A 12307-nucleotide genomic window follows, 5' to 3' on the forward strand; every position below is an offset into this window, starting at 1 on the left:
AGGGCTGGCGACTCAGCCTGCGGGTGACGTGCAGGGGACTGGGTGGAAATGTGCACAAACATGTTCCGAGCCGAATCAGTGCACCTGTGCCTGTACCTGGAGCCATCTCAGTTGTGTGTTGGGGGGGAGGGGGGAGGGATTCTTTAGCTAACAAGTTTTGATTAATGACATTTTAATGCAATTTAGCTTTTTCAGCTCTCAGGTGCCCAAAGGGTCTGGTTGTTCAGAGAGAAGCAAGACCGCTGCCCTTCAAAAAGTATCAACGACTTTCACACATTCCAGACGTTCGTGGAAGGAAGTCGACAAGAGCGAGGTGTCGACAAGCGCGGCTGCGGGCAGTGGTGCCCGGGCTCCCGCGTCCGCAGTGCCGGAAGCGGCCTCTAGGTGGTGCAGGTGAGTCTGCAGCGAGGAAAGCCCCCAGCAAGGACCAAGTCGGTAAACTCCAGAGGAGTGCAGCAAAGTTCCTGGGAGCCCTTCGAAACAGAAAGCTACTGGTGCTGACTGCAGAGGGGTGTGCCCGGTCCTCAGGACCCCTGCCGCTCTCGAGGACGTGCGCGCCGGCTTCTGAGAGCGCTGCCAGTGGCCGCCGGTGCACCTGGCCGCCCCACCGCGAACCCACCTCCCTTGGAGACCAGAAGCTGCTTTCGCGCGGGAGCCAGGTAAGCCTTGGTCCTTTCCTTTTGATTCTCTTAACTCGCGCTGTGGCAGAGACCGAGGTGTCACAGGCCGGGGAAGAAAGAGCTTTAGTGCATTTTTGAGATGCATGTCATTTTTGAGTTGCGTTGGAACAAGCTTCCCCAATTACTGTAGGTCTGCACTACCAGTTCTGAGACCTGAGATTGTTCCTTTGTTTTCGGGGAAAACAGAAGAAACCCCACTTTGCTGTTGGTTGCACACTGGAGTAGTGAGCCAGACTCCATGTGTGCTTTGCAGGCTTCGGGACCTGGGCTGTTGAAACAGGGGCCGCCTCCAGGGAGCAGGGAAGTGTGTTTTTTGGAGCTTGTCCCTGAGCCTGGTTGGCTAGGGGAGGCAAGTAGTAGCTGGGATTTTAGCCAGACTCAGTACCTGCCTCCCCTAGTGCCCTCCGTGCCCCGAGACTTCCAGGTGGGGGTTCAAGCGAGTCTGAGAGCAGAAGCCACGGCTTTGTGTTGGGGAGAGGCGCGCAGTCGGGAGTGCGTACGGGCTGCGGTTTTCATTTCCAGCCTAGAGGCCCCGCTCCACGCCTGACCCTAGAGCAATTCCTAACCCTAACCCTAACCCTGACCCAGGCTCAGACACAAGAGCCGGCTCTGATTGCCTAGCACCCGGCTGAGGGCAGGGAAAACAGAGCTGAGGTTCTGACCTGCTGCCTGCCGTGCTGTGCCGCAGCAAGAGAGAGGCAGCTCGGTGCACGTGGAGAGCAGGACGCATTAGCAGGGCACAAGGGCGCTCTGGCACAAGAGTAGGACGCACGCACGTGGGCAGCCAAGACAAGCCGCAGAGAGGGCCAGCCCCTCCTCCCCAGCTGGCCAGCTGGAGGCCACCCGGTAGCGTCTGAGACACTTTCCAACCAACGGTGCAACTGCAGCTCGTTCCGGCTGTCCTAGAGGCAAAAGTCCTGGTGGGCTAAAGGGGAAAGGGAGTCACTTCAAAGCTCTGAGAGAGACACCGCCTCTCTCCCGTCCGGCTTGCTGCTCTGGGTTCCTAAGTCACCGCGCTTGAAGCCTTGAGAATACGTTTCAACAGGGTCCATCAAAAAAGAAGGTGGCCCAGCAGGGCTGGGGCACGAGCCTCCATCCCGCACACCGCCCCGTGGGCACCCCACTGCTGGGCAAGACTGGCAGTCTCTGCTGTGCCCCTCCCTCCCCATGGGCGCCGAGCTGGGCTGTCTCTGGGGAGAAGTACACAGAATCTCTCTGGAAGGTTGGGCTTTTGCTGTCTGTCCGCTCTCTGGTTTTCAGTGTTGTAGAGGAGAGGTTTGTGTTGTTGAAGATACATGTAGATGGCCCTGGTGTCTGATGGCTGCCTCTATGCAAGTACAAAAACAACGTGCGATCGGTAGAAACTGCACGTGGCACGCTGAGTGTGGCGTTTTGCCGGGCTAGTGCTTTGTGGTCCCCTCTTCTCTGGGGATGCTGGGCGGTGGCAGCGGCTGCGGTCACCAGGGAAACAAGTGACGCTCTGAGCGCGCTGAGCTGCCGTGCTAGGATATGTGATTTTTTTAAGTTGATTTTCAACTTAACGGCGGGAAATCACCCCATCGTCAGTGAAGGCGCATCTATATCTGCAAAGCAGGGGGGCAAGGGGCTCTCTTGTTTCTCAGGCATCAGTCACTGTGTGTCCCTGTGCCTAGCACATCCCCTGTGTGGGGGTGGGCATGGGGAGTGGATATGTGTTGGGGGTGCAGGCTTAAGACAGACCTAGGCCCCATTCCCGTTTCTCAGGATGCAAACCAAGTTGACTCTTGTAACGCAGGAGTGTCTTCTACTCAAAAGCTCTCGGGTCCCAGAGAACTTGCGTCTCCTCCCTGGGTCCAGGTGAGGGAGTTTTGTGGTTTCCAAAGAATGAGATTCGTGCTCAAGGAAGTGCCCAGGGACCCAGCTTCAAAGACTCCAGCAAATCTGAATTTCAAACACAGGCGCTGTAACAGGATGGCGTGTTGGCAGTCAGCCTCGCTGCTTAAGTGGCTCGGCTCGCCTCGCCTCCTCCCGGCCTGCCCGCCGCCTGCCTGCACATCCCACGGGTGCCTTACTCCAGGCCCTTGCTTCCTCAATTATCCCAGACAGCACCTGCCCGCTCCTTCCTTTGATGCTGTTCGAGGCTCTGCCTAGGTAATTCCACCCACCAATAGCATGATTAATTAACTTGCATTAAACTCACTTAGCACATTAGATCAATTAGGAAACAAAAGCTCCAGACAGCCCCAGCTCTGGGGGTGCCTCTCCTGTTGGCCTCCATCGGAGCACGCCATGCTACTCTTGAATTCACGTATCCAAGGCAGCAACTTTTCTTTAATCCCCAATATGACTATTCCCCCCCCCCAAAAAAAATAGAGCCAAGAAAGATAAACTGCTGCCCATCCACTTGGAGGTGCTGGGACCAACACCTGTGTCCCCAGCCTCAGTGATGTGTTTGCCCCTGTGAGGAGACAGCGCCATGACAGCCCCCCAGGTGACAAGGAGCGTGGAAGAGAGCGGTCTCCCTGGGTGGTGTCAGCCCCAGGCCTTCCTCGCCTGCTGTTCTCATCAGAGTGGAGGGCTCCGAGGACACAGTCTGAGTTTTGTGCTTTCTGAGCCATCCTGGTAAAGGTTTGGCAACAGAGGACGTATTTAAAATGCTTGCAGTTTTTGTATAGGGAAAACTTGCAAATATAGGTAACTTCAGATGGTTTAGCCTAACCATAGTCTAGTAACGGAGAGAAATTTCCAGAATGGCTCTTGCGGTTCAGGCACCCCAACAACCTCTTGGCTCCTGTTTGTACAAACAACGAGACTTGCTATGTTCAATTTGTCATTGCCGTCTTTAGAGAGCCACAAAGCATTACTCAAGGGTGACGAACTGTGTGCATTCACAGCTAAGGGAAAGGATTTGTCTTCCATCTGGGCAGGGTGATCTTGCAATCCAACATGTCCTCAGACCCTGCATCCCCCTGCATATCACGGGCCACCCTTGAAAATATGTCTGACGAATGAGTGAATGAATGAGACCCTCAGATCTGAGAAGGATGACCCATTGCTGCGGTCACACAGCGGGTACGAGGCACCCCAGGTCCAGGACAGGCGTTGGGCCTACCAGTGAAGAGGTCTGCATCCCATATCGCAGTGCCTGGGCCCAATACCTGGCTCTTGCTGTCTGCCAGTGCAGACCCTGGCAGACGGCAGGTGATGGCTCAAGTAACTGGGCCCCTGCCCCCATTTAGGAGTGTTCCATGCTCCTGGCTTTAACCCACCCCAGTCCTGGCTGATAAGGGTACTTGGGGAGTGAACCAGCAAATGAGAGCTTGCTCTCTCTTGTGCGCTCTATCTCTCTCTCTCTTTCTCCAATAGAAGAGTAAAAAGTACTCTAAATCAACACGCAAACAAGTTCCCGTTGCCAGAGCTAGGGGCAGAAACACCTGTTAGTGTGCAGAGATTGCCAGGGTGGACTGGGCGTGGCCTGGTGGCGCTGTCCTCTGTGCTGAGGCCCCCGGCCTCACTAGGCTCCGCCCACAGTTACCCACACAGACTTAGGCCGTGACTGTCTTAGCAGCCTTTGTTCCCATTCCCCTCAAAGCAGATGACCGTGGAAGGCGGGCGGGTGGGAATGAGCCTCACGCAGGAAGGTGCCCCAGCCGTGCCCCCAGGAAGCTCATGCCATCTCAGCTCCCGTCACAAGCCAGGGTGCCAGACTGTCCCCCACTCCCGCCACAACAGAAAGCGCCTCCACTCGTGAGTCTCGACAAAAGTGGCCATCAGAGCAGTGACACGCAGTCGCGTCATCGTTCCCAGTAGCCCAGGGGGCATCGAGCCAGGTTGTCCGTGTTGTTTCCAGAGCCCTCACAGCCAATGCTGCCAGCTGCTACCACGGACTGACCGGGTACAGGCAGCGAGCAGGTGAGCCCCAGCACTGAAATAAGATCGTAGTCTCCCAAAAGAACAGGGAGAATGCTGCCAACAGCGCTTTAATCCTCTCATAAAGCACTTTTCTTAGGCTAGAAGAAAGACGCACAAAACTAGATTGTGAATGGAAAATGAGAGGTTACTGTTTTGACAACTATCAGACCACTAGCAAATCTCTCCTCTCACAGTCTCCCTGTCGCCCCATCTCCAGTGCCTCAGCTCTCAGCCTGCACGCACAGCACAGCGGGGGAGGGTTTCCAGCTGTTTCAGTGCACACACCTTCGCTCAGCAAGTCACTTCTGAGCACCTGCTGGGTGCCAGGCACGGGAGCAGGATGTGGGGATGAGGGGGAAAATGCACACACGGGGCTTCGAGTCCACCGTGCAGGAACACACGTAACCTCGGGTAAACCAGTACCACCGGGAAACAGTGGAGCAGGTGAGAGAGCCACCTGCCGAGAGTGGGCACCTTTGGGGAAACGGTGCTGGAGCAAAGACCTCGAGGCTGTGAGGAAGTGAACCTAAGGGACCTGCAGGAGCAAAGGCCCTGGGGTGGGGCGGACTTGAGATGTCCCTGCAGCAGCAGGAAAGGAAGAGGGGGACAGGGAGCAACCCAGACCCACAGCAGGCCAGGCTGGAGCCCCAGAGGAGGCTGGGCCTTCACCCTGGGTGTGGGGAGGGGAATGAAACGATGCACGAGCTTAGGGCTGAAGTTCAGCCAGGACTGGTGGGTCTGGGGCTGCTCACGCCCACGTCCTGCCTGCCACACGGTGGCATGCCAGTTGCCGTATTTTGAGACTCAGATTTGGATGAGCTGGGGCTCCAGGCGGCCTCTTCCGAGCCGGCAGGGTCTGCTGGTCCACAGGGCAGAAGAAGAAGAACTCCCACCCTTGGCGATTAACACAGGCTCGGGGGCGGAGGGGAGCCTTCCAAGAAACACTGTAAAGACCCCATCTTGAATTTCAAAATCGCAAACTGGATTCTCCAGACTCCTTACCAAAATGACTGGGATTCTTGCAGAGACAGGCGCCACCGCTACCCCTCGTGGTCCTACACAGCCTCCCCCAGCCGCCCAGAGCCACTGGCCAGCCCCACTGGCTCCCTGCTTTTCACTGGGAGGGATGAAGGCTCCACTCTGCCCCTTCTGGCACTGGGCAAGGAGGGGCTGAGTGGAAGAGATCCAGCAGGCTGCCCCGGGTGCGGTGAGGCCCAGCTGTTCCTGCTGACCGCACGTGGGCCCCCACGGAGGGAGGGAGCGCCTGGCCGCTCTGCCTGTCAGTGCCAAGCCAGCACCTGCAAGGTTGATCTCCTTCCTGGTAGTAGGACCATGGAAGCCGATTAGACAGCAGTGGGCCTAGAGGAAGCCACCTGTCCTGGGCAGTGCAGGGCAGTGAGTGTGCATGAATGGGTCCTGGGTAAGGGGCAGCAAGGGCAGCCGCATTGGTGTCACACCTGCGCCTGTTCTGTCACTGTGCAGGGAGGTCGCAGTCCACGGGGGACGCTCGGATGGACTGCAAACGCCTGTGGGGTCAGCTGACTGTATTTACCCAGCAGATGTGGTGTTCGGGTTAACTGTTTTGATTGTGGCTCTTTGTGCTTGCATAACAAATACTACCTCTGACCCAGAAAAACCTCCATCCCGGGGCCTGCATTGTGGTGCAGCAAGCAACACCTCCGCCTAGGATGCTGGCATCCCGTATGGGTGCAGGTTCAAGGCCTGGCTGCTCCACTTCCCATCCAGCCCCCTGCTGGTGTGCCTGGGAAAGCAGTGCAGGGAGAGGCGAGCCAGCCTGGGCCCGCTGTGCAGCACAAGCTGACCGGCAGGTCTGTAGCACGTGCCGTTCTGCAGATGGGGAATTCCCAGGGTCATTGGCGTTCAGCAGAACTCCTGTTGAGTTTTAGCTCGTTCTCAGATTTGGTGGAAGAAACCCATCCTAAGCTTAGTGCAAGCATAGCGCAAGCAGTGCCCAGGGGCCTGGCCGGTCAGGTGGCCTCTGGAAGGGGCCAGTCCCACTACTGGGGACCCCCTGCCTGGCCCCCTCGGGCCTCATTGAGCAGTTTTGCTCTTCGTTTTCTGCACGGAGGAGGCCACCTCAGGGAGTCGGGACATACACCCGCCCCCCCCAGCCCTGATCCCTGCCAGTTTCCAGCTTGGGGTTTGCACACAAAAGTCAGTATCCAAACAGACCACACACAGCCCTCCGCCGCCTGCTGCAGCCGGCCTGTGTGAGGGGCGCAGCCAGGAGTAGCGCCCCGATCATTATCACCCTTGTTGCTTTTGAAGGTAAATGTTTAATTTGTGAAGATTGCAAAGCTAGGAGCGGTAGAGTGCTCAGCTCCTCCTTGTGTTTACGGAATGAACAGAATCGAGACACGGCAAAGGCAGTGTCCAGGTCTCCAAGGCGGGTGTGCCCCTCCAGCTTCATCAGTTACAGACAGGAGAAGCAGGCCTCAGTGCCAGGGTCTGAGGGTCCCGCAGCTCCCGGGTAGAAGTCAGGGGGCGCGGGTCCTGGGCTGGAGCGTGGGCTGGACAGCAGGTCATTTGCCCTGATGGCCTGCAGGGGGAAAGCAGCCCTCCGGGACCCCCACCCCTGGAGGACTTTGGGTTAAGTCAGAGGCCAGCACTGCATTTGCTGTAGGAGTGGACTCCAAATCTTGCTCAAGGCTTTGTAAGAATTCCTCAAGGAAAAGAAGAGCCAACCGTGTTCCTGGGGGTCAGAGCACAGAAAGGCACAGGATAGAGCCATCTGTTCATGCCCAGAAAGGCTGGTCATGCAAGAGGTGGCCGAACCGGACAGCACTGACCCCACCGCTCTGCACTGCGATTCTGCCGAAGTGCCGTGTCCCCTCTGGCGGGGCACTGGGCACAGAGCAAGCCCCAACCTTCCCTGTGTTGTGTGCACCCTGGAAGCTCGTCATATCTGATGGTCAAGGAGGAGAAACTGCTCCAGGAGCCAGCTCCAGAGCTGAGGGCAAAGCCAGCCGACCACACTTGAAGGCTCCTGCCTTATCGTGTGGGATGCACTGCCCAGCTCCCCCCCCCCGCCCACACACACACTGCAGGTGAGGAGAGGACTTCTACTCTACCCCATGCCTCTGCAGCTGCCCTGCCCTCAGCCCCACCGCCTCTGACAGCCCCACCCTCATGGGGTCTGTGAATGTCTGGGTGTGTGCATGTGTCTGCATATGTATGTCTCTGTGTGTAATCTGTGTGCATGTGTCTGCATGTGTGTGGTGCATGTATGTGTGCGTATCTGTGTGCATCTGCATATGTATCTGTAGCTGTGTGTCTACATGTGTATCTGTGTATGTGCCAGCATGTGTCTGTGTGTGTCTGTGTCTCTAGGCATGTGCATCTGTGTGTCTGTGTGTATCTGTGTGTCTGTGTGTATCTGTGTCTGTGTCTCTGTGCATGTATATCTGTGTGTATGTGTGTATCTATGTGCATGTGTCTGTGTGTATCTGTGCATTTCTGTGCATGTATGTATCTCTGTGTATATGTGCATGTGTCTGTGTGTGTATCTGGTTGTGTTGTATCTGTGTGTGTCTGCATGTGTCTATGTGTCTGTATGTGTCTCTGAGTCTGTATATCTGTGTGTATGATAAATGTGTATGTATCTGCATGTGTCTGCATGTGTGGTGCATGTGTGTGTCTCTGTGTCTGTGTGTCTGCATGTGTATCTCTGAGTCTGTGTGTATGTGTGTGATGTGTGTGTATCTATGCACGTGCCTGCATATGTGCATCTGTGTGTCTCTGTGTCTATGTATCCGTGATACATGTGTGTGTATCTGTGTGCATGTGTCTGCATGTGTGGTGCATGTGTGTGTCTCTGTGTCTGCATGTGTGGTGCATGTGTGTGTCTCTGTGTCTGCATGTGTGTCTCTGAGTTTGTGTGTATGTGTGTGATGTGTGTGTACCTGTGCAGGTGCCTGCATATGTGCATCTGTGTGTCTCTGTGTCTATGTATCCGTGATACATGTGTGTATGTCTGTGTGCGTGTGTCTGCATGTGTGATCTGTGTGTCTCTGTATGTGTGGTGCATGTGTCTCTGTGCCTGTGTGTGTCTGTATGTGTCTGCATGTATGTCTCTGTGTGTATCTCTGTGTGATACATATGTGTGTATCTGTGTGCAAGTGTCTGCATGTGTGCATCTGTGTGTGGTGCACGTGTCTCTGTGTCTGCTGTGTCTGCATGTGTCTGTGTGTCTACATGTGTGTCTCTGAGTCTGTGTGTGTATCTGTGTGTGATACATGGTTGTGTATCTGTATGTGTGTCTGCAGGTATGTCTATGTGTGTGGTGCCTGTAGTTTTGGAGGCATTTTGACCAGGCTGGGGTGATAGGTGGCAGCTGCCTGGCTCTGCCCTGCCCATGAAGGTGATGGAGAGGTCCCGGATTGGTCCAAAGGAAGAGGCAAATCTGGTGTAAACTTCTCCAGCTGAGTGACCCCTTTGCCCTTGCACTTCTGGGGTCTAAGCCGCAGATCTGCCTTTAACCAGGAGCAGAAAGGGCTGTTCAGAGGCTCCGGCTGAACCTCTGGGCCGCCGCAGTGCTGCCGGCAGGGAGGGAAGAGCAGCCACCCTGTCCTGGGCCGCACGGCTCCGCTGCAACGCTGGACTTACTGGAGGTGGCGTTCTGCCCACCGAGTGGACCCCTGAGCCCTGGAGGTGCCACTGTGCACCCACTGAGCAGCCCCCAGGCCCTCACCGGGAGAACCCGGTCCCCTGCTGGGACCCACCCGGTGGGTTAAGACTTCCTCCGGAAATGTTCACTCGCCTTCACATGGTCTGCTTCCCTGGCTCTGGTGTGGGTGATTCTCCTGCGGGGGAATTTAACCAGATCTGGGCTGTGCTCACGAATCCGTGGAAGTCCTCTGCTTACATCACAGACCCACACTGGAGCACTCCCGCCTTGGGCGCTGGGGTGACGGGCACTTCAGAACCCATTTCCTGTGACCGGACTTCCTGCATCTCAGGCGCTAACAGTTTACCGCTGGAACAGTTAAACTTCAGATCCAGTTAACCTTCAGCCCAGGAGACCCATGCCACCCACCAGCCAGCGGAAGAGCCTGTGCCCAGCACACGTGAGCAGTCCTCGCATGTCCCTGTGCGTCTCAGGGGCCCGGAGCGCCCTGTTAAGGACATTGTGAGACGCTGAAAGTATGACAGACAGGCAGATAAACGAAGGTACCCAGAATCTGCAAGTTTAATCTCTGTGAATTTCTAAAGGGAGCCCTGGCCACCTAGTGAGACGGGGATGACTGGGACCTGCAGGGGTCCATGGAACCAGAGTTCAGAACCTGGAAGTGAACTTTCCCTTCAAACGCTTCTCTGACACCCTTCTAGATCCTTCTGGGTGTTGAAGATGAGGGGTTGGTTTTAAAAAAAAAAGATTTATTTATTTGAAAGGGAGGGAAAGAGAGAGAGAGCAAGCTCCTGCATCCACTGGTCACTCCTCAAATGACCACAACAGCCAGGGCTGGGCCAGGCTCAAACCAGAAACCAAGAACTCCACCCAGGTTCCCCACATAGGTTGCAGGAACCCAAGTACTTGGGCCAATGTTCTGCTCTCCTAGGAGCACTAGCAGGGAGCTAGATGGGAAGTGGAGCCAGGACTCAAAACTGATGCTCATTTGGGATGCTGGCATCACCGGCGGTGACTTTAACCCACTGCACCACATTGCTTCCCCAGTGGTGTCTAAAAAGACACCTGTGGTTGTTCTTGGTGTCCTATACATGCAGAGCAGAGAGATAACCCCTACAGCCCTGCCCTGGGCCCTTGGGCTCCTCTAGCCCTGGCCACCTCCCAGTGTCAGTGTCTCTGAGAAAAGCCCACTGGCCCTGCAAACTCGCAGAAGCGCGTGCCCATTGCCAGCTCTGGAGGCCTCGGACGTCTCCTGGCTGGGTCAGCAGCCAGAACAAGAGACTTCCAAGGAGAAGTCTCTCGGGCAGGACACAGGTTTGGGGGTGAAGGATGTCAGATGTGCCAAGTCCTACGCCAGACCTGGGGTCACTTCCCTAGGTGCAGAATGCCCTCAGAAAGGCAGGGTTCTTGAGGGAGGGAGCAGAAACATGGGGTAAGTCAAAGGGGACACAGAAACCAAGGGAAAGAACTCCCAGCCACCCAAGCTGGAGCCGTTTGAGCGACGACATCAGGCAGACACATTGCACATCAATTCTGAGTGCCTGAGTTCGAGTCCCAACTCCACTCCCTATTCCAGCTTCTGCTAATGTGCACCGTGGGAGGCGGTGACAATGGCTTGAGTTGTTGGGTCCCTGCCACCTGCCACCCATGGGGGAGACTCAGGATTGAGTTCCCAGCTCCTGCCTTTAGCCCAGCCCACCATGGCTGGGCTTTTGGGGAGTGACCAATGGATGGGAGTTTCTCTCTCTCTCTCTCTCTCTTTCTCTGTGTGTGCGTGTGTGTGCATGCGCCTTTCAAATAAATAAAAATTTAAATAAATCATATAGTAGCAGCTTATAACCCAGATGCCCATGTGATATAAATACATGCTTGAATGAATGAATAACAGGTGGAGAAGAGGCAGGTCTCCCTGAGAATCCCAAGTCACGTGTGTGGCTGCTCACCCCCTCAGAGGTGGAGCATCACCTGGAGACCCCAAAGAGTGCATTATGGGAAGGCAGGGGGAGACCCACAGACACCTCCTCGGCCAGGTGTTTCCGTCAGCAGCGGGGGTGAGTCTCGTTGCCGGTGTGCACCCTTGCCCTGACCGCACCATACCCTGCTGGGCCAGAAGAAAACATCAGCAAAGCCTGCCAAACGCCTGGCTAGTGCTCCTCAAACCTCGGAAGGTCACCGCAGACAAGGGGACACTGAGAGGATCCCAGCCAGGGGCTGGAGGGCCCAGCTGCCATCCCTGCGTGCGGAAGCACTCGCTCCCCTGCCAGCAGCTCCTCGGGTGCTGCACCATCATTCGCCATCACCCACAGTCAGGATCCTCACTGCACTCGCCCAGGCCGCTCGGGAGAGTGCCGAGGTTCCTGACAACGGAGCGTGCGCAGAGGCTGCCTGGGTAGTCAGAGGGCTGTGGGCTGTGGCTGCTGCACCCTTCGTCTCCTCCAGAGCCCCAGGGTGCGGGCCACAGGTAGCCTGGCGTGCCAGGTGAGGCTCACGTGTGGGAGGAGTCGGACTCCAGCCTTGCACTTCCCGGCTCCTCCTCCCACTCTGAGTCTCTGTTTCTTTCTTTCTTTTTTAATTTTTAAAATTTGTTTGGAAGTCAGAGCTACATAGAGAGAGAAGGAGAGGCAGAGAGAGAGAGAGAGAAAGAGAGAGAGAGAGGTCTTCCATCCACTGGTTCACTCCCCAGTTGACCGCAATGGCCAGAGCTGTGCTGATCCGAAGCCAGGAGCCAGGAGCTTCTTCCGGGTCTCCTGCCCGGGTGCAGGGGCCCAAGGACTTGGACCATCTCCTGCTTTCCCAGGCCATAGCAGAGAGCTGGATGGGAAGTGGAGCAGCCAGGACTTGAACCGGCGCCCATATGGGATGCCGGCACTGCAGGTGGCAGCTTTACTCACTACGCCACAGCACTGGCCCAAAGCCTCAATTGCTTTATCTGTAAAATGGGAATCTTCTTTACTTTGGTGCTATAAAGATTAAAATAACACTTGTGAAGAAGGCACACGGGCACCTGACGTGGAACACAGTCAACACGTGGCACCTTGATTTCCCCCGTTGTCCCTAAGTGGAGAGTGAGTGGACAGGGAGGCCGTGT

At 56.1% G+C, this 12307-nt stretch overlaps 1 protein-coding gene across 1 annotated transcript in view; it reads left to right on the forward strand.

Moving 5' to 3' along the window:
- The first annotated feature begins 228 nt into the window (after positions 1 to 228).
- EDAR (ectodysplasin A receptor) overlaps positions 229 to 12307 on the forward strand; it is a 75333-nt gene continuing 63254 nt past the window's right edge. The window contains exon 1 of the mRNA XM_002709985.5: positions 229 to 659. The gene's annotated coding sequence lies outside the window, so the exon portion shown is untranslated. The remainder of the gene's footprint in view (positions 660 to 12307) is intronic.

The sequence above is a fragment of the Oryctolagus cuniculus genome, chromosome 2 (assembly GCF_964237555.1).
Source record: "Oryctolagus cuniculus chromosome 2, mOryCun1.1, whole genome shotgun sequence".
Lineage (NCBI taxonomy): Eukaryota > Metazoa > Chordata > Mammalia > Lagomorpha > Leporidae > Oryctolagus > Oryctolagus cuniculus.